General features: G+C 49.9%; 1 protein-coding gene across 2 annotated transcripts in view; it reads left to right on the top strand.

Moving 5' to 3' along the window:
• LOC138248957 (kelch-like protein 9) overlaps positions 1–21786 on the top strand; it is a 120533-nt gene that overhangs the window by 34007 nt on the left and 64740 nt on the right. Inside the window, exon 1 of one of the 2 annotated variants that reach the window (XM_069202993.1) lies at positions 3295–3623. The exons of the other annotated variant lie outside the window; for it this stretch is intronic. The gene's annotated coding sequence lies outside the window, so the exon portion shown is untranslated. Of the gene's footprint in view, positions 1–3294; positions 3624–21786 lie in introns of those variants that run through there. 2 annotated transcript variants of the gene reach the window in all.

Raw genomic sequence — 21786 nt, 5'->3', positions numbered from 1 at the left:
CCACCCCACGCCACTCCACAACTCTCTATTCCACTCTATGCCCCCCAATCTATGTCACACCACTCCATTCCACTCTGACATGCCGTACTACTCTACACCTCTCCACTGTAAGACACTCTGACACGTTATTCCAATCAACTCCACTCCACACCACTCTAATGTGCGCCCCTTCAATCCACCCCAATATACCCCACCCCACTCCATTTTACCCCACTCCACTCCAATCTACCCCACTCCATTCTACGCCAATCTACCCCACTCCACTCTAATCTACCCCACTCCATTCTAACCCAATCTACCCCACTCCAATCTGTCCCACTCCACTCAATCTACCCCACTCCACTCAATCTACCCCCACTCCACCCCAATCCATCCCACTCCACTCTACCCCAGTGTACTCCAATCTACACCACCGCACCCCAGCCTATCCCAATCTACACCACTGTGCCATAATCCACTCAATCTACTGCAATGTACCTCCATCCAATCTACTCCACTCCAATCTACCCCACTCAACTCCACAACACTCTACTCTACTCTACTCTATGCCCCTCCAATCTATGCCATGCCACTCCATTCCACTCTGACATGCCTTCCATTCTACACCTCTCCACTGTAAGATACTGTAAGACACTCTACGATACGATATTCCACTCTACACCTCTCCACTGTAAGACACTCTACGACACGATATTCCAATCTACACCTCTCCCCTCTAAGACACTCTACAACACGATATTCCAATCTACACCTCTCCACTGTAAGACACTCTACGACAAGATATTCCACTCTACACCTCTCCCCTCTAAGAGACTCTATGACACGATATTCAACTCTACACCTCTCCACTCTAAGACACTCTACGACACGATATTCCTACACGTCTCCACTCTAAAACACTTTATGACACAATATTCCAATCTACTCCACTCCACTTTGCACTTCACACCACTCTAATGCGAGCCCCTTCACTCCACCCCATCTACCCCACCCCACTCCATTTTACCCCACTCCACTCTACCCCACTCCACTCTAATCTACCCTACTCCAGTCTACCCTTGATCCCACTAAATTCTACCCCAGTCTACCCCACCCCACTCAACACCACGCCAATCTATCTCACTCCACTCCATTCTACCCTACTCCACTCAATCTACTCCAGTCCAATCCAATCCACCTCACTCAACTCTACCCCACTCCACTCCGGTCTACACCACCACACTCCAGTATATCCCAATCTACACCACTCTACCCCAATCCACTCAATCTACTGCAATACACTCCACTCCAATTTACTCCACTCCAGTCTACCCCAATCCACTCAATCTACTGCAATACACCCCACTCCAATCTACTCCACTCCAGTCTACCACAATCCACCCCACTCCAACCCACTCCATTCCAATCTACCCCATGCCACTCCAATCTACCACAATCTAACCAACTTGATTCTATTTTATCCCAATCTACCTGACTCCAGTTTACCCCCCTCTAGTCTACCCACTTCAGTCTAATGTACCCCACTCCACTCCAGTCTCTGCTCCACTTCAATCTGCCCCACTGCACTCCATTCTACCTCAATCTACACCACTTTAGTCTATCACATTCTACCCCAATTCATTACAATCTACCCCATTCCACTCCAATCTACCCCATTCTACCCCACTGCAATCCATCCAATCTTCTTCACTCTCCCACACTCCACCCCAGTCTATCCCAGCTCCACTCCACTCTTCCACAATTTACCCCACTCCATTCCAATCTACCCCATTCCACTCCAATCTACCTCAGTCTAACCAACTTAACTATTTTATCCCAATCTACCTGACTCCAGTTTACCTCCCTCTAGTATACCCACTTCAGTCTAATCTACCCCACTCCACTCCAGTCTCTGCTCCACTTCAGTCTGCCCCACTCCACTCCATTCTACCTCAATCTACACCACTTTAGTCTATCACATTCTACCCCAATTAATTCCAATCTACCCCACTCCACTCCAATCTAACCCATTCTACCCCACTGCAATCCATCCAATCTTCTTCACTCTCCCCACTCCAACCCAGTCTACACCACTCCACTCTCCCATAGTCTACCCAGCTCCACTCCACTCTTCCACAATTTACCCCACTCCACTCCAATCTACCTCGCTTCAATAAAGCCAACTCCAATCTGGCCCATTCTACCCCCACTCAACTCCAATTGACCCCACTCCTCTCTAATCTCCACTCCACTGTATCCCACTCAACCCTAATTTACCCAAATACAATCTACCACACTGTACCCAACTTCAACCTACCCCACTCCACTCCACCAAAATGTACCCCATGCCACTCTAACCCAACCGACCCCACTGCAATCCCCCAATCTACCCCACTCCACTCTAATCTACCCCACTGCACTCCAATTTACAGCACTGCAATCTATCTCTCTCCAATCTACCCCACTCTAATCTCCACCACTGCACTCCAATCACAGCTCCATCCAATCTACCCTACTCCACTCCAATCTGCACCACTCCAGTCTATCACAACCTACCAGTGGCAGCTGCCACTGAACAGGGGTGGCGGGATGGGACAGGGCGCAAAGGGACAGGGGTAAATAAAAAAAAATAAAAAAATGTTTAAAAACACTTACCTTCGAGGGGAGACGCATTTGTTTCCCCCTCCATCCTCTTCCTCTTCCCGGCTGCAGAGGCTCCCAGCCAATCACGACGCTGCTGACAGCAGCGTCGTGATTGGTCTGAGCGGCCTGGGAGTGGGAGCCTGTGCATGTTCTACCCTCGGCTGTGCAGTACAGTCGGTAGAGAACATGCAAAGTGCGCATGTCTGCTTGGCCGGCCCAACACGGCCGCCAAACATACATGCACATTTATTGTGGTGCACATAGCTCTCCTCCGGCCCCCTCCCTCCAGCCCAGCCCCACCCTACAAGAAAAAATAAAATGATAATAACGCGATGTACGTTATTATCATTTTATTTTTCCTTTTTGTAAAAACCAGTGGGGCGAAGCTGCCTCTACAATCTACCCGCTCCCCCCAAGCTACCCCACTCCGATCCACCTCAAACTAACCCACTCCACCCCATTCACCCCCACGCCACCAGCTCTTAGCCATGCGGAGTAGCAGCCACACTGCTATATAAGAAGGCTACATCACTCTGCCAAAGCCAATAGATGTTACATCGCCAAAACCTATTGGCCTTGCCAGTGCTTGTTTCATGAAGTGTTTGCGAGCAGGCCAGCAGAGGCATCGACACAACACAGGGACAGGACGTGGCTTCTGCCAAGAAACTCCCCACCAGGGGAAGCGGAAGTGGGCGGCGTGAGCTGAGGCGCTGGAGGCCTCAGTGAGGTTTCCCACCCTGCAGAGGCTGGAGGTGTGGGCGTGGGGGCCGGGGGCTCACAAGTCGTGCAAGCACGAGGAGTGGGGGGCAGACCGCAGGCTGAGGGGTGCAGGCTGCTGACACTGGGCCCCCTCTGGCCTGTGCTGGGCCTCAGGATGGGCGGGGCAGGGGGGCAGGTACCCTGCAGCTGCCAGTTAGCGCCTCGTGCGGTCCTGTGCCCTCGAGGCCCTAAGCAAAGTCTCACCTGAGCCAAGGGGCATGAGCATCAAGTGAGAGGCACATGTGAGTATTATATTGTTTATATGTAAATAACTTGTGTAACTTCTCAGCCTACCTGCGGGGCGCCTGGCACTCTCCTAGTGTTCACTTCTCTGCCAACCTGGGGGCCCCCTGGCACTCTCCTAGTGTTCACTTCTCTGCCAACCTGCGTGCCCCCTGGCACTCTCCTAATGTTCACTTCTCTGCCAACCTGTAGGCCCCCTGGCACTTTCCTAGTGTTCACTTCTCTGCCAACCTGCGGGCCCCCTGGCACTCTCCTAGTGTTTACTTCTCTGCCAACCTACGGCCCCCCTGGCACTCTGCTAGTGTTCACCTCCCTGGCACTCTCCTAGTGTTCACTTCTCTGCCTACCTGCTGCCCACCTGGCACTCTCCTAGTGTTCACTTCTCTGCCAACCTGCGGGCCCCCTGGCACTCTCCTAGTGTTCACTTCCCTGGCACTCGCCTAGTGTTCACTTCTCTGCCCCTGTACCCCCACACTGTCCTTCCCTTCACTGCTGCCCCCGGCTCACCAGTACCCCCGTCCCCACCACAGCTTCCCCTATAGCGCTCTAAGCGCTGTGAAGTGGCAGGGACGTGCCGAGTTGGCACAACATTAAACAGAGTTCATTGGTGCAGCCGCCCCCCCCCCCCCATCCCCCCGCCCCTCAGCATTACTGACCTCTAACCCCATGTGCCTCAGTGCCTGGGAGCTCATTTTAGGGGTGGGGGCGTCCCAGGCTCACTCCCAGTGTGGGAGGGGTGGGCGGGGGCAGCAGGCTGGCTGCCAAGGCGGGCAGTGTGTCTGGACTCTGGGGGTGGGGTCTGTGCCCAGAGAGTGTTAATGACACTTATTTTTCGTTGAATTGGCAGCCCCCGAGGCCCCCACCTGATGAGGTTTTAGGAACAAGCCCAAGACGCACATCACAGGACTGAGTCCTGACAGATAGTGCGGCCTTGAGGCGGAAAGAGCTGATTTTAAAGAGAGCCCAGTCTTGGGGGGGGGGGACCTTGAGGCCGGGGCTGGGAGGGGGGGGGGCGGGGTTGGGTCCGGGGAGAGGGGGGGTGTTCCTGCCGCAGCCGCGGACTTTGGAGCTGGGAAACCTGGTTCCAGTCCCGGCGCCTCTCGTCACCCTGTGATTCTGGGCAAATCACTCAGGGGCTTGTTTATGAGGGTAGCGCTGCGAGTCTTATGCTGCTGCCCTGCGCCACCGTGAAGGAGAGGGCAGGAATGCACTGTACTTATGCAATGCGGGCATTCTGCCCCTCCCTGTGTGCCGCTGCCTAGCGCCAACACGGGCTCCCTTCCACTAGCGCCAACACGGGCGCCCTTCCACTAGCGCCAACACGGGCGCCCTTCCACGAGCGCCCTTCCACTAGCGCCAACACGGGCTCCCTTCCACTAGCGCCAACACGGGCGCCCTTCCACTAGCGCCAACACGGGCGCCCTTCCACTAGCGCCAACACGGGCGCCCTTCCACTAGCGCCAACACGGGCGCCCTTCCACTAGCGCCAACGCGGGCGCCCTTCCACTAGCGCCAACGCGGGCGCCCTTCCACCGTGGGTCAAGGGTTGCACGCAATGGACACCTTCCAGCACAAAACCAATCCTGAGAGGCTTTCTTCTCTTCCCGTGTGTGGTGCTGAACGCTGCACACATAGAAAGAGAAAAAACAAGGGTCAATAGAGATATTTCTGCTTGGTTCGCCTGCTCTGGGGAGGCGTAGGGTGTTGGCGCTTCCCCAGGTTTACCTGATTGAATACATCTGGGGCAGCGTCAAAACCCAGGGGTGCTGTGTGGGAGCACCCCCCCGACGCCCATGCAACGCCTGCAGCGCAGAGTTAGGCAACGCAGCGACTTGGGGTGTCCTACCTCACTCCGTCTATGAGGCGTGAAAAGTGGCTTTGGGGGGCCTCGTGGATATAGTTGACAGGTTTGCACTGCCAGAGGGTCAGAAAATGTGACGCAAGGGGGCGCAAGCCTCTCATAACTGAGCCCCCCCATGAATATAAACAATGCATGTGACCTTGTGTAATGTAGCTGCTCATGTATAGCGCTCCGATACCTTCGGGTCGCCTTTGCGCTATGTAAAAAGCACCCCAAACCCAACCTCTGGATTACCATCTCTCCTAACACCAGCGACACTTTAAACTTGACTTTCTCGGTCAGACAGGCATTTCTCATAGCTGTGCAACAATCACAGACGCTGTTTGCCCTGTTTCTTCATTGTTCGGCAGAGCCCCTGACCCTCACCCATATCTAAAGGTGGACACATAGCCTGCTGGTGAGCTGTTCTCCAAGCAGCACTGGGCTTTGTGCACTGAAACCTGCCTAACAGGCTCGTGCACGCACGGGTGCAACGTGAAGCTGCACGTGACTCCATTACTTCCTGTCCCAGGCCAAGGGGTCCACCTTAGACAACTCTCAGTCTTTGAGAGTCACCCTTACTGGGGCACTGTGCCTTGGTTTAACCAGTCATCACTAGTGCAGCAGGTGCAGTGACACTGAGGCCCAGGGGTGTGAGGGCCCAACCAGATGTGGCTAACCTGAGCTGCTGACTTTGGAGCTCGGGAATGCACAAGTTTGAGTCTCGGCGTCAGCACAACATCCTGTGATTCTGAGCAAATCACGTGGGGCCTGATTCACTTCTTGGTGGAGGGGAATACCCTGGCGCACACGTGACGGATATCCCGTCCGCCATCTTACGATCCCATGATATCCCATGGAGATGGTAATAGGGCGGGCCAGATATCCTTCACGTTCGTGACCAGATATTCCATCCGACGAGATCTAAATCAAAGCCAATAGGTCTTGTCTATGCTAAAGCTCATGCTTCGCCAATATGTTTTAGCCATGTTGTACTCCAGTGTGGTTGCAGTGAGCATGGCTAAAAGTTAGTGCAGTACAGGGGAGTAGTGCATAGTGTTGTAAGAGTGGAGTGTTATGACGTGGCATGGCGTGGCGTGTTGTAGAGTTGAGTGGCTTGGAGTGGAGTGAACTGCGCTGTCATTAAGTGGCGTAGAGTGGGTAGAGTGCTGTGGAGTGTCATGGAGGGAGTAGAGTGTCGCAGTGGGAGGGCATAGACTGGAGTAGAGTGTCAGTCAGAGTGAAGTACAGAGTTGTAGAGTGAAGGGGCATAGAGTGCGTGGAGTGGTGTAGAGCAGAGTGGAGTGGCATAGAGGGTGTTGCTTCCAGTGGAGTAGTGTATTGTAGAGTAGAGTGGCGTAGAGCGGAGTAGACTGTCATAGAGTGGAGTAGTATAGGTGAGTGGGATGGCATAGACTGGAGTAGAGTGTTGTAAAGTTGAGTGGCATAGAGCAGAGTGGAGTGGCACAGCGTGTCAGAGTGCAGAAGAGTGGAATAGTGTGGAGTATAATGGCGTGGAGTGGCATAGAGGGAGTCGCGTAGAGCATCATACAGTAGTGTGGTAGAGTGCCACAGAGTGGAGTCGAGTGTTGTAAAGTCGAGTGGCGTAGAGCAGAGTGGAGTGATATAGGGTAGAGTGGAATAGTGTGGAGTATAGTGGCATGGAGTGGCATAGAGGGAGTCGCATAGAGCATCATAGAGTAGTGTTGTAGAGTGCACAGAGTGGAGGCGAGTGTTGTAAAGTCGAGTGGCGTACAGCAGAGTGGAGTGGTATAGAGTAGAGTGGAATAGTGTGGAGTATAGTGGCATGGAGTGGCATAGAGGGAGTCGCATAGAGCGTCATAGAGTAGTGTTGTAGAGTGCACAGAGTGGAGGCGAGTGTTGTAAAGTCGAGTGGCGTAGAGCAGAGTGGAGTGGTATAGAGTAGAGTGAAATAGTGTGAAGTATAGTGGCATGGAGTGGCATAGAGGGAGTCGCATAGAGCATCATAGAGTAGTGTTGTAGAGAGCCACAGAGTGGAGCAGAGTGTTGTAAAGTCGAGTGGCGTAGAGCAGAGTGGAGTGGTATAGAGTAGAGTGGAAAAGTGTGGAGTATAGTGGCATGGAGTGGCATAGAGGGAGTCGCATAGAGCATCACAGAGTAGTGTTGTAGAGTGCACAGAGAGGAGGCGAGTGTTGTAAAGTCGAGTGGCGTAGAGCAGAGTGGAGTGGTATAGAGTAGAGTGGAATAGTGTGGAGTATAGTGGCATGGAGTGGCATAGAGGGAGTCGCAAAGAGTATCATAGAGTAGTGTTGTAGAGTGCACAGAGTGGAGGCGAGTGTTGTAAAGTCGAGTGGCGTAGAGAAGAGTGGGGCGGTATAGAGTAGAGTGGAATAGTGTGGAGTATAGTGGAGTGGCATAGAGGAAGTCGCATAGAGCATCATAGAGTAGTGTTGTAGAGTGGACAGAGTGGAGGCGAGTGTTGTAAAGTCGAGTGGCGTAGAGCAGAGTGGAGTGGTATAGAGTAGAGTGGAATAGTGTGGAGTATAGTGGAGTGGCATAGAGGAAGTCGCATAGAGCATCATAGAGTAGTGTTGTAGAGTGGACAGAGTGGAGGCGAGTGTTGTAAAGTCGAGTGGCGTAGAGCAGAGTGGAGTGGTATAGAGTAGAGTGGAATAGTGTGGAGTATAGTGGCATGGAGTGGCATAGAGGGAGTCGCATAGAGCATCATAGAGTAGTGTTGTAGAGAGCCACAGAGTGGAGGCGAGTGTTGTAAAGTCGAGTGGCGTAGAGCAGAGTGGAGTGGTATAGAGTAGAGTGGAATAGTGTGGAGTATAGTGGCATGGAGTGGCATAGAGGGAGTCGCAAAGAGTATCATAGAGTAGTGTTGTAGAGTGCACAGAGTGGAGGCGAGTGTTGTAAAGTCGAGTGGCGTAGAGAAGAGTGGGGCGGTATAGAGTAGAGTGGAATAGTGTGGAGTATAGTGGAGTGGCATAGAGGAAGTCGCATAGAGCATCATAGAGTAGTGTTGTAGAGTGGACAGAGTGGAGGCGAGTGTTGTAAAGTCGAGTGGCGTAGAGCAGAGTGGAGTGGTATAGAGTAGAGTGGAATAGTGTGGAGTATAGTGGCATGGAGTGGCATAGAGGGAGTCGCATAGAGCATCATAGAGTAGTGTTGTAGAGAGCCACAGAGTGGAGGCGAGTGTTGTAAAGTCGAGTGGCGTAGAGCAGAGTGGAGTGGTATAGAGTAGAGTGGAATAGTGTGGAGTATAGTGGCATGGAGTGGCATAGAGGGAGTCGCATAGAGCATCATAGAGTAGTGTTGTAGAGTGCACAGAGTGGAGGCGAGTGTTGTAAAGTCGAGTGGCGTAGAGCAGAGTGGAGTGGTATAGAGTAGAGTGGAATAGTGTGGAGTATAGTGGCATGGAGTGGCATAGAGGGAGTCGCATAGAGCGTCATAGAGTAGTGTTGTAGAGTGCACAGAGTGGAGGCGAGTGTTGTAAAGTCGAGTGGCGTAGCGCAGAGTGGAGTGGTATAGAGTAGAGTGGAATAGCGTGGAGTATAGTGGCGTGGAGTGGCATAGAGGGAGTCGCATAGAGCATCATAGAGTAGTGTTGTAGAGAGCCACAGAGTGGTGCAGTGTTTTAAAGTCGAGTGGCGTAGAGCAGAGTGGAGTGGTATAGAGTAGAGTAGAATAGTGTGGAGTATAGTGGCATGGAGTGGCATAGAGGGAGTCGCATAGAGCGTCATAGAGTAGTGTTGTAGAGTGCACAGAGAGGAGGCGAGTGTTGTAAAGTCGAGTGGCGTAGAGCAGAGTGGAGTGGTATAGAGTAGAGTGGAATAGTGTGGAGTATAGTGGCGTGGAGTGGCATAGAGGGAGTCGCATAGAGCATCATAGAGTAGTGTTGTAGAGTGCACAGAGTGGAGGCGAGTGTTATAAAGTCGAGTGGTGTAGAGCAGAGTGGAGTGATATAGGGTAGAGTGGAATAGTGTGGAGTATAGTGGCATGGAGTGGCATAGAGGGAGTCGCATAGATCATCATAGAGTAGTGTTGTAGAGTGCACAGAGTGGAGGCGAGTGTTGTAAAGTCGAGTGGCGTAGAGCAGAGTGGAGTGATATAGGGTAGAGTGGAATAGTGTGGAGTATAGTGGCATGGAGTGGCATAGAGGGAGTCGCATAGAGCGTCATAGAGTAGTGTTGTAGAGTGCACAGAGTGGAGGCGAGTGTTGTAAAGTCGAGTGGCGTAGAGCAGAGGTGAGTGGTATAGAGTAGAGTGGAATAGTGTGGAGTATAGTGGCATGGAGTGGCATTGAGGGAGTCGCATAGAGTATCATAGAGTAGTGTGGTAGATTGCACAGAGTGGAGGCGAGTGTTGTAAAGTCGAGTGGCGTAGAGCAGAGTGGAGTGGTATAGAGTAGAGTGGAATAGTGTGGAGTATAGTGGCATGGAGTGGCATAGAGGGAGTCGCATAGAGTATCATAGAGTAGTGTTGTAGAGTGCACAGAGTGGAGGCGAGTGTTGTAAAGTCGAGTGGCGTAGAGAAGAGTGGGGCGGTATAGAGTAGAGTGGAATAGTGTGGAGTATAGTGGCGTGGAGTGGCATAGAGGGAGTCGCATAGAGCGTCATAGAGTAGTGTTGTAGAGTGCACAGAGTGGAGGCGAGTGTTGTAAAGTCGAGTGGCGTAGAGAAGAGTGGGGCGGTATAGAGTAGAGTGGAATAGTGTGGAGTATAGTGGCGTGGAGTGGCATAGAGGAAGTCGCATAGAGCATCATAGAGTAGTGTTGTAGAGTGCACAGAGTGGAGGCGAGTGTTGTAAAGTCGAGTGGCGTAGAGCAGAGTGGAGTGGTATAGAGTAGAGTGGAATAGTGTGGAGTATAGTGGCATGGAGTGGCATAGAGGGAGTCGCATAGAGCATCATAGAGTAGTGTTGTAGAGAGCCACAGAGTGGAGGCGAGTGTTGTAAAGTCGAGTGGCGTAGAGCAGAGTGGAGTGGTATAGAGTAGAGTGGAATAGTGTGGAGTATAGTGGCATGGAGTGGCATAGAAGGAGTCGCATAGAGCATCATAGAGTAGTGTTGTAGAGTGCACAGAGTGGAGGCGAGTGTTGTAAAGTCGAGTGGCGCAGAGTGGAGTGGTATAGAGTAGAGTGGAATAGTGTGGAGTATAGTGGCATGGAGTGGCATAGAGGGAGTCGCATAGAGTATCATAGAGTAGTGTTGTAGAGTGCACAGAGTGGAGGCGAGTGTTGTAAAGTCGAGTGGCGTAGAGAAGAGTGGGGCGGTATAGAGTAGAGTGGAATAGTGTGGAGTATAGTGGAGTGGCATAGAGGAAGTCGCATAGAGCATCATAGAGTAGTGTTGTAGAGTGGACAGAGTGGAGGCGAGTGTTGTAAAGTCGAGTGGCGTAGAGCAGAGTGGAGTGGTATAGAGTAGAGTGGAATAGTGTGGAGTATAGTGGCATGGAGTGGCATAGAGGGAGTCGCATAGAGCGTCATAGAGTAGTGTTGTAGAGTGCACAGAGTGGAGGTGAGTGTTGTAAAGTCGAGTGGCGTAGAGCAGAGGTGAGTGGTATAGAGTAGAGTGGAATAGTGTGGAGTATAGTGGCATGGAGTGGCATAGAGGGAGTCGCATAGAGTATCATAGAGTAGTGTGGTAGATTGCACAGAGTGGAGGCGAGTGTTGTAAAGTCGAGTGGCGTAGAGCAGAGTGGAGTGGTATAGAGTAGAGTGGAATAGTGTGGAGTATAGTGGCATGGAGTGGCATAGAGGGAGTCGCATAGAGCATCATAGAGTAGTGTTGTAGAGTGCACAGAGTGGAGGCGAGTGTTGTAAAGTCGAGTGGCGTAGAGCAGAGTGGAGTGGTATAGAGTAGAGTGGAATAGTGTGGAGTATAGTGGCGTCGAGTGGCATAGAGGGAGTCGCATAGAGTATCATAGAGTAGTGTTGTAGAGTGCACAGAGTGGAGGCGAGTGTTGTAAAGTCGAGTGGCGTAGAGAAGAGTGGGGCGGTATAGAGTAGAGTGGAATAGTGTGGAGTATAGTGGCGTGGAGTGGCATAGAGGAAGTCGCATAGAGCATCATAGAGTAGTGTTGTAGAGTGCACAGAGTGGAGGCGAGTGTTGTAAAGTCGAGTGGCGTAGAGCAGAGTGGAGTGGTATAGAGTAGAGTGGAATAGTGTGGAGTATAGTGGCATGGAGTGGCATAGAGGGAGTCGCATAGAGCATCATAGAGTAGTGTTGTAGAGAGCCACAGAGTGGAGGCGAGTGTTGTAAAGTCGAGTGGCGTAGAGCAGAGTGGAGTGGTATAGAGTAGAGTGGAATAGTGTGGAGTATAGTGGCATGGAGTGGCATAGAGGGAGTCGCATAGAGCATCATAGAGTAGTGTTGTAGAGTGCACAGAGTGGAGGCGAGTGTTGTAAAGTCGAGTGGCGCAGAGTGGTATAGAGTAGAGTGGAATAGTGTGGAGTATAGTGGCATGGAGTGGCAAAGAGGGAGTCGCATAGAGTATCATAGAGTAGTGTTGTAGAGTGCACAGAGTGGAGGCGAGTGTTGTAAAGTCGAGTGGCGTAGAGAAGAGTGGGGCGGTATAGAGTAGAGTGGAATAGTGTGGAGTATAGTGGAGTGGCATAGAGGAAGTCGCATAGAGCATCATAGAGTAGTGTTGTAGAGTGGACAGAGTGGAGGCGAGTGTTGTAAAGTCGAGTGGCGTAGAGCAGAGTGGAGTGGTATAGAGTAGAGTGGAATAGTGTGGAGTATAGTGGCATGGAGTGGCATAGAGGGAGTCGCATAGAGCATCATAGAGTAGTGTTGTAGAGAGCCACAGAGTGGAGGCGAGTGTTGTAAAGTCGAGTGGCGTAGAGCAGAGTGGAGTGGTATAGAGTAGAGTGGAATAGTGTGGAGTATAGTGGCATGGAGTGGCATAGAGGGAGTCGCATAGAGCATCATAGAGTAGTGTTGTAGAGTGCACAGAGTGGAGGCGAGTGTTGTAAAGTCGAGTGGCGCAGAGTGGAGTGGTATAGAGTAGAGTGGAATAGTGTGGAGTATAGTGGCATGGAGTGGCATAGAGGGAGTCGCATAGAGTATCATAGAGTAGTGTTGTAGAGTGCACAGAGTGGAGGCGAGTGTTGTAAAGTCGAGTGGCGTAGAGCAGAGTGGAGTGGTATAGAGTAGAGTGGAATAGTGTGGAGTATAGTGGCATGGAGTGGCATAGAGGGAGTCGCATAGAGCATCATAGAGTAGTGTTGTAGAGTGCACAGAGTGGAGGCGAGTGTTGTAAAGTCGAGTGGCGTAGAGAAGAGTGGGGCGGTATAGAGTAGAGTGGAATAGTGTGGAGTATAGTGGCGTGGAGTGGCATAGAGGAAGTCGCATAGAGCATCATAGAGTAGTGTTGTAGAGTGCACAGAGTGGAGGCGAGTGTTGTAAAGTCGAGTGGCGTAGAGCAGAGTGGAGTGGTATAGAGTAGAGTGGAATAGTGTGGAGTATAGTGGCGTGGAGTGGCATAGAGGGAGTCGCATAGAGCATCATAGAGTAGTGTTGTAGAGAGCCACAGAGTGGAGGCGAGTGTTGTAAAGTCGAGTGGCGTAGAGCAGAGTGGAGTGGTATAGAGTTGAGTGGAATAGTGTGGAGTATAGTGGCGTGGAGTGGCATAGAGGGAGTCGCATAGAGCATCATAGAGTAGTGTTGTAGAGTGCACAGAGTGGAGGCGAGTGTTGTAAAGTCGAGTGGCGTAGAGCAGAGTGGAGTGATATAGGGTAGAGTGGAATAGTGTGGAGTATAGTGGCATGGAGTGGCATAGAGGGAGTCGCATAGAGCATCATAGAGTAGTGTGGTAGAGAGCCACAGAGTGGAGCAGAGTGTTGTAAAGTCGAGTGGCGTAGAGCAGAGTGGAGTGGTATAGAGTAGAGTAGAATAGTGTGGAGTATAGTGGCGTGGAGTGGCATAGAGGGAGTCGCATAGAGCATCATAGAGTAGTGTTGTAGAGTGCACAGAGTGGAGGCGAGTGTTGTAAAGTCGAGTGGCGTAGAGCAGAGTGGAGTGGTATAGAGTAGAGTGGAATAGTGTGGAGTATAGTGGCGTGGAGTGGCATAGAGGGAGTCGCATAGAGCGTCATAGAGTAGTGTTGTAGAGTGGACAGAGTGGAGGCGAGTGTTGTAAAGTCGAGTGGCGTAGAGCAGAGTGGAGTGGTATAGAGTAGAGTAGAAAAGTGTGGAGTATAGTGGCGTGGAGTGGCATAGAGGGAGTCGCATAGAGCGTCATAGAGTAGTGTTGTAGAGTGCACAGAGTGGAGGCGAGTGTTGTAAAGTCGAGTGGCGTAGAGCAGAGTGGAGTGGTATAGAGTAGAGTGGAATAGTGTGGAGTATAGTGGCGTGGAGTGGCATAGAGGGAGTCGCATAGAGCGTCATAGAGTAGTGTTGTAGAGTGCACAGAGTGGAGGCGAGTGTTGTAAAGTCGAGTGGCGTAGAGCAGAGTGGAGTGGTATAGAGTAGAGTAGAATAGTGTGGAGTATAGTGGCATGGAGTGGCATAGAGGGAGTCGCATAGAGCATCATAGAGTAGTGTTGTAGAGTGCACAGAGTGGAGGCGAGTGTTGTAAAGTCGAGTGGCGTAGAGCAGAGTGGAGTGGTATAGAGTAGAGTGGAATAGTGTGGAGTATAGTGGCATGGAGTGGCATAGAGGGAGTCGCATAGAGCATCATAGAGTAGTGTTGTAGAGTGCACAGAGTGGAGGCGAGTGTTGTAAAGTCGAGTGGCGTAGAGCAGAGGTGAGTGGTATAGAGTAGAGTGGAATAGTGTGGAGTATAGTGGCATGGAGTGGCATAGAGGGAGTCGCATAGAGCATCATAGAGTAGTGTGGTAGAGAGCCACAGAGTGGAGCAGAGTGTTGTAAAGTCGAGTGGCGTAGAGCAGAGTGGAGTGGTATAGAGTAGAGTAGAATAGTGTGGAGTATAGTGGCATGGAGTGGCATAGAGGGAGTCGCATAGAGCGTCATAGAGTAGTGTGGTAGAGTGCCACAGAGTAGAGCAGAGTGTGGTAGAGTGCAGTGGCATAGATTGGAGTAGAGTTTGATGGAGTAGAGAATCACAGAGTAGAGTGGAGTAGACTGGCCCAGGGTGCAGTGGCATAAAGTACAGTGGTGCAGAGTGCTTTGTTTCTCAGTGCAGTGGTGTAGAGCGCAATGACATAGAGAAGAGTGGTGTGGAGTGCTGTGGCATAAAGAAATGTGGTGCAGAGTAGATTGCAGAGGCATACAGTAGATTGTTTCAGCGTAGAATAGTGACGTACAGAGAAGTGGTGCAGGATAGAGTGCAGTGCGTAGAGTTGTGTAGAGTGCAGTGGTGCAGATTAGAATGGCGTGGAGTGGTTAAAGTGTAGTGACAGAGTGTAGCGGCGTAGAGTGCAGTAGAGCAGCGTAGATTTGAGTGATGCAGAGTAGCAAACAGAATTACCAAAAAATATGCTTCATTTAAGTTTTTCTAATTCTGAAATATCATTTCCAGACATTTAAATATTGTTGAGTGTTAGAAAAAAATAACATTGTACAGCATTCCTCAAGCACTTCCCAGCCAGTGTGATTGTCAGATAAATCCTCTCACTTTGAAGTCAGAGAAAGAAATGTAAACACCAGGCCTCCTGGAAAACAGAGCCTGACCTTTGACCTCTGTCCTTCAGTGCTCAGCAAATGTGAGAGGATAAGAAGGAGGGGCATTTTATCAATCTTCCATGCAGAGCAGAAGCAGGCCACCTTGCTGCACTGTGTGAGAGGGCAGGAATGCACCATACTCAGCATTACACAGCACACCCCTGCCATTCCTAGTGATGCACCAAGCAGGCGCCCTTGTTCCATGTCGCAGGAGTACCTCTCTTGCAGGCAGGGTGGCTTTTTGTGCAGGAAGGGACACATTTCTGCACAAAAACAATCCTGTGATTCATATTCTTCTTTCTATGTGTGCTGCAGAATGCAGCACTCAGAAACAGGAAAAACTTGTAAAATGAAGATATTTCTCCCCGTGCACCTGACCTGGGGAACATTTTGATGCATTCAAAGGTCAACCACCAATAGTAAATCTGGGAAATGCACCATAATGCATGGAACGCCTCCCTGCGCGCCATAACTCAACGCAGCGATGGGTTTCATTACTTTAGATCATCAAGCCACGCAGGGCCGTGTACAGCGGTCTTGCATGGCTTGATAAATCTCACTTAGGTTGTGGGTCGCCCTTGCTCACCATTGCATGGCACAAGGGCAATGGAAAACCTTGATAAATGTGCCCCCAGGTGTGAAGGCATGTTTACCGAAATCGAGCAAGCAGCCTGTGCTGAGCAAAGGACAGGACTCCACCTTAGGGTGGCTGAAATTAACTATCATACAATCACCAGGAAATTCCTTTCGTAGAGGGCCAACCCAATCTACTCTCCTGACCATTAAAATGTCACTATAATCATGGTTATTAAATTAAATTAAAATAAAAGTCTCAGCCAATGGAAAACGTTGTTCTTTGGAGTACAGTTCATTCCAGAGCCCTAGTGAGGGGGCGTTAGTTAAAATGATCACGTTAGGGTAAGCTGAGGGGGGTATTAAGAGCAGAGATCCGTGTAGGTTGCAAACTTGCCTTCAAGCTGGCATTCTCTCCGATAATAAACTCAGGCACGGAGACTATGTTTGGAAATGAAGCTGAGAGTCCTTTGTCATAGTGTAATTGTCGCTCAGCTTTCTGTTTTGCTGAATCAATCAGTTATTGATTTCTAAAGCACGGCTAATCACCCGTTGGGTCTCACGGCGCTGAAGACATTTTGGGGACATTTGGAAACCTTCCCTGGGAATGCATTCCACCCGTTCTTTACTATTGGCTTTGTGCTTTGTAACTTACATTTGCTTACTTTCTATTTGCTGGCTTTATTTGTTTTAGGCTTCCCATCTCGACTGTGTCTCTCCCCTTGCCCAAACCCTCTATACTGTATTAATCCACCACCTCAATCCAGCTGCTTTCATTGGGTTTTTGCTATAGACATTTGAATCACAAAGTCTGGTACCCCGGCTCACAGCCATGTATCCCTAACCAGGAGGGCAGGTACCGGCAGCAGATTCATAAACTCTAATCCCTGTGTTCAGCCGTTTCACCCACCTTGCTTACGCAACAGTTTTGGGTCGACATATGGGGACCAACCACCGTAATCTGGGTGCTACTATTAAAGTGGCCACCTGGACTGTGGCAGGTGCATCCACCAAGTCAACTCATCCCGATTGGCTGGCTGTCATCTGAAGAGTCGATATTATCCGTCTGCAGGAGACGTGGGCCCTGGAGCCTTATATTGTAAGTGGTTTTGTTTCATCCCCCTCTAGAGCTCGATGGCCAGGAGGCCTGGCAACCCTGGTGTCCACACTTCTTGCATGAAACTAACATGGTTTATTAGTGATTCACCATCTTTTCACTTGCGTTGTCTAGCAAAATCTTCAAGTATTTATTTAATACTTGCATTTTGATAAAAGCAACGTGGCTCTGTTAAGTGCCTTGGATGTAGGCTTTGGAAGATGTATTGTCGCAAGCCATCGCAAGATATTTCTTGTCTGGGCAGGGGATTTTAAGGCTCACCTCTGTAACTATGGTTCAAAGACAGTCTGAGGCTTTGTAGATGATGTGGGAGAAACACAATGGACATGCTCCACATGCCGAGTCCCAAACTAATGTTCAGCAGAATATACCACCCTTCTCAGGGAGAGCTCCAGCGCCTTCTAGATCACACCTTCATCTCGGGGAATTTCACATCAGTTTTAGTAGAATGTAAAGTTACCCCAGTAGGTCTCAGCGCCCACGATATATTAAAGTGCATATCCTGGGAATCCTTGATAGTAATGTTCGCCCAGTAGTAACTAGGCCTAACGGACTTTTTTATAATGATCCGGGATTGACCCTAAAAATATTTGTGTATCTTAAGTCTCAGAGAATAATGAATGTTTTAAGAATTGCCTCATCGAAGATAGTTTTCCAAGGGTGGTGGTAAAATCATTCGAAAATATATGTTCAGCTATTGATGCAAAATTGGCTAAAACAAAGAGAACATATGCTAAGAGCTGGTTTGACAAAACATGTAGGAAAGCTCATTGAAGCTTGAAGTGGGAGCTAAAAGTCCACTTGAAAGATCGCGCCAGCGACAGCCCAATGCAGACTGAAATACGTGAGATCACCATTAGGGAAGAGGCCTGGGAACATCTGCGTAAAGCCAGTGTCTTAAAGATCCAAGCTTATTCTGGTCTGTATGAAATTCCCATCTTTTAGAGGTTGTATCCGTTCGTAGATGAGTGAGTTATAGTAGGTCAATGAGGGTTATAGTAGGTCACTGAGTCGCCTGCTCTAGTAATAGCTTCCCAGGTAAAGCATTTGGGGGAGATACCGCTTTATCGAGGCGACCAACAAATGTAAGATAGATTTCAGCCTGGAAGAATCTCTGAGCATGTGACAGGTTGGGAAAGCATTAGGGCCTTTGGGGTACCTGCGGATTTGTACAAAGGTAACTACCAACTGTGGACTCCTTTATTGACTCGTGTTCAATGTAGTCATGAGGGTGTGGCTGCCATCAACATGGTCAAAAACTCCAATTGTCCCAGTTTTTAAAGAGGGGGCAGATGTGATCCTCACTGCTATCGTCTGACGTCATATATTGACATCTCAATGAAAATGTTGGGGTGCGTATTGTTGGAGCAAATGCAAAGTTCTGCTGAGGAGTGTTGTATTTATTTCTGACTTAGATTATGGCTTCAGGAAGTGACTGGCACTTTAGAACAATGCCCGGCCCTGGAACTACTTGTGCCCAATACACGAAGGCCAAGAAACGTGTCGTATTTCAGGCATTTGTGGACCTTAGTGGTACATTTGACTGGTCAAACACGTCCATATTTGGCAGATTAAGCATACCATGGGGGTTGACCCGCAAATTATACACCTTCTAAGTCAACTTTATCGAAACGTCCCAGCCAGGGTCAGCTTTGGGCCGGGAGGGGCGTGTACCAGGGCTAGTAAGGTGTGGAAGGATGTCAGACAGGGTGTGTGTTGGCTCCATTGTTATTTACTCTTTACATTAATGGCCTTGAACAAGCCCCACCGCAGGCCCCTAGTGATGTGTCCAGGATTGGCGCCCGGCTGATTCCCGCTCCATCGTAGGCAGGCGATTGGTCCTCCTGGCCCGCGCTGCCGATGGGCGCCGGCGGGTGCTTGATTCCTACACTACGTACACGGACGATCGTAATCTGATGGTTAATCTAGGAAAGACCCATCTCATGGTTGGCGAGGAAGGAAACCCTCAGGTGACACAGTTATTTGTCGAAAAAAGCTTGATCTCAAAAGTTCCCGCTTTCTCTTACCCGGGGGTCCTATTTGACAACACAGAAAGTTCACCCCCAAAATAAGGTTAAAGACCCAGCAACTAACAACAACTAACAGACACAGCCACGTCTGTATTTTGGTTTGCCTCAAAACCAGTCTGTGGGCCAATCAGGGAAGTGCTTACAGTCCAGGGCACGCGTTGAGGGTACGGGGGTAGATGGCCACTCTTTTCACTGGGTGTGCGCTCTCTACCCAGCCAAGAGTTTGGGCCCCACAGAAATATGCTGAACTTGTCCTGCTGTAATTTTCAGACCCCGGGACATATTAAGCAGTGCCTGCCTGTTGTCTGCTTTCGTTCTGAGCAACAACTTGCGGGGAGTGGGCTTTTCAGACTCCAGCTGGGCCCATAACCACGGCCAAGTTAAGGGGCTATCAGGCCTCCTCTTGGTGGAGTATCCTGGCTGGGAGCTATCAGAAGCCTCGCGCCTAAAAGCAATGGAAGGAAAGAAAGGCGCCCAGCTCATCACTTCACAGGTACTTCAGGAAGGCATGTTTATGTAGGAGTCACATGAGCTTCGCAGCTCACTGCCCTATATTAGAAGGATTACACTTTATGAACTGCAAGTAACAATCTCTGTGTTAAAAGCCGTAACCCGCTGACCCATTACATGAAGTGAAAGTCTGGTATCTGTGGTTTACTTCATGTGCTTTGCAGCAGACACAATAACGCCCTGCGCTACTTTGATTCTGGGACTAGAAAAAACAGAGATTTAGTTGGCACAGGAAGATCTCAGCAGCAGAGATATTTTAAAATGAAGACTTTACAACCAATTAGGTCTAACAGATTTACTGCCACGTGTCTCCTTATTGCCAATTTCTTTTTGGCAGAGTTTTAAAAACATAAATGTAAAAATTGAGGCCCAGATTTTGCATCTGAAACCTCATTTGTTAAATATTGTAATGCGCTCAAATGTACTCATGATAGAGCTGCAAAATATATGTGTGAGGTGTTAAGGTCTGATGTCACTTCCTGTGATGTCAGTTCCTGAGGGGCCATGGGTTGAGATGCCACTCCCTGTGATTCCACGTGCGACGTCACGTGCCCTGATGTCACTGGCATGCTGCCTATCTTGGTTAGGCTCACACTTCTGCTTTTAGGACTGTGCCCTGTTGCAATCTACAATGGAAGAGCATCTCGGCTGTCACCCGTGGTCCTGGCATCAGGGGTTCTGCCACCTGTGGAGCTCCAGAACAGGCAGGGAGTAACATTCTTGGAAGATTTGCAGTGGTCCCTCAGTCTACCCGGCATACCTCTGCCCCAGGGGTTGGGTCTTTCATGTACTGAAGATATCATCAGATTGTGCCCTGGCATCTCTGGCATTCAGGCCCATATTTATACTTTTTGACGCTAAACTGCGCTAACGCAGTTTAGCGTCAAAAATTTTTGCGCCGTCTAACGCCATTCTGAAGCGCCATGCGGGCGCCGTATTTATGGAATGGCGTTAGCCGGCGCAAGCAGACCGGCGCTGCCTGGTTTGCGTGGAAAAAAACCACGTACACCAGACAGCGCCGGCGTAGGGGGAAAATGGCGTATGGGCGTCTTAAAATGGGGCAAGTCAGGTTACGTCGAAAAAATCGTCGTAACTCGACTTGCGCCATTTTTTTTCGACGCCCATCCCCCATCAACATGACTCCTATCATTGTAAAGATAGGAGTCATGCCCCCTTGCCCAATGGCCATGCCCAGGGGACTTATGTCCCCTGGGCATGGTCATTGGGCATACAGGGAGTGCAGAATTATTAGGCAAATTAGTATTTTGACCACATCATCCTCTTTATGCATGTTGTCTTACTCCAAGCTGTATAGGCTCGAAAGCCTACTACCAATTAAGCATATTAGGTGATGTGCATCTCTGTAATGAGAAGGGGTGTGGTCTAATGACATCAACACCCTATATCAGGTGTGCATAATTATTAGGCAACTTCCTTTCCTTTGGCAAAATGGGTCAAAAGAAGGACTTGACAGGCTCAGAAAAGTCAAAAATAGTGAGATATCTTGCAGAGGGATGCAGCACTCTTAAAATTGCAAAGCTTCTGAAGCGTGATCATCGAACAATCAAGCGTTTCATTCAAAATAGTCAACAGGGTCGCAAGAAGCGTGTGGAAAAACCAAGGCGCAAATTAACTGCCCATGAACTGAGAAAAGTCAAGCGTGCAGCTGCCACGATGCCACTTGCCACCAGTTTGGCCATATTTCAGAGCTGCAACATCACTGGAGTGCCCAAAAGCACAAGGTGTGCAATACTCAGAGACATGGCCAAGGTAAGAAAGGCTGAAAGACGACCACCACTGAACAAGACACACAAGCTGAAACGTCAAGACTGGGCCAAGAAATATCTCAAGACTGATTTTTCTAAGGTTTTATGGACTGATGAAATGAGAGTGAGTCTTGATGGGCCAGATGGATGGGCCCGTGGCTGGATTGGTAAAGGGCAGAGAGCTCCAGTCCGACTCAGACGCCAGCAAGGTGGAGGTGGAGTACTGGTTTGGGCTGGTATCATCAAAGATGAGCTTGTGGGGCCTTTTCGGGTTGAGGATGGAGTCAAGCTCAACTCCCAGTCCTACTGCCAGTTCCTGGAAGACACCTTCTTCAAGCAGTGGTACAGGAAGAAGTCTGCATCCTTCAAGAAAAACATGATTTTCATGCAGGACAATGCTCCATCACACGCGTCCAAGTACTCCACAGCGTGGCTGGCAAGAAAGGGTATAAAAGAAGGAAATCTAATGACATGGCCTCCTTGTTCACCTGATCTGAACCCCATTGAGAACCTGTGGTCCATCATCAAATGTGAGATTTACAAGGAGGGAAAACAGTACACCTCTCTGAACAGTGTCTGGGGGGCTGTGGTTGCTGCTGCACGCAATGTTGATGGTGAACAGATCAAAACACTGACAGAATCCATGGATGGCAGGCTTTTAAGTGTCCTTGCAAAGAAAGGTGGCTATATTGGTCACTGATTTGTTTTTGTTTTG

Source organism: Pleurodeles waltl, chromosome 8, assembly GCF_031143425.1.
Source record: "Pleurodeles waltl isolate 20211129_DDA chromosome 8, aPleWal1.hap1.20221129, whole genome shotgun sequence".
Lineage (NCBI taxonomy): Eukaryota > Metazoa > Chordata > Amphibia > Caudata > Salamandridae > Pleurodeles > Pleurodeles waltl.
This window is presented reverse-complemented; position numbering and strand designations above follow the sequence as displayed.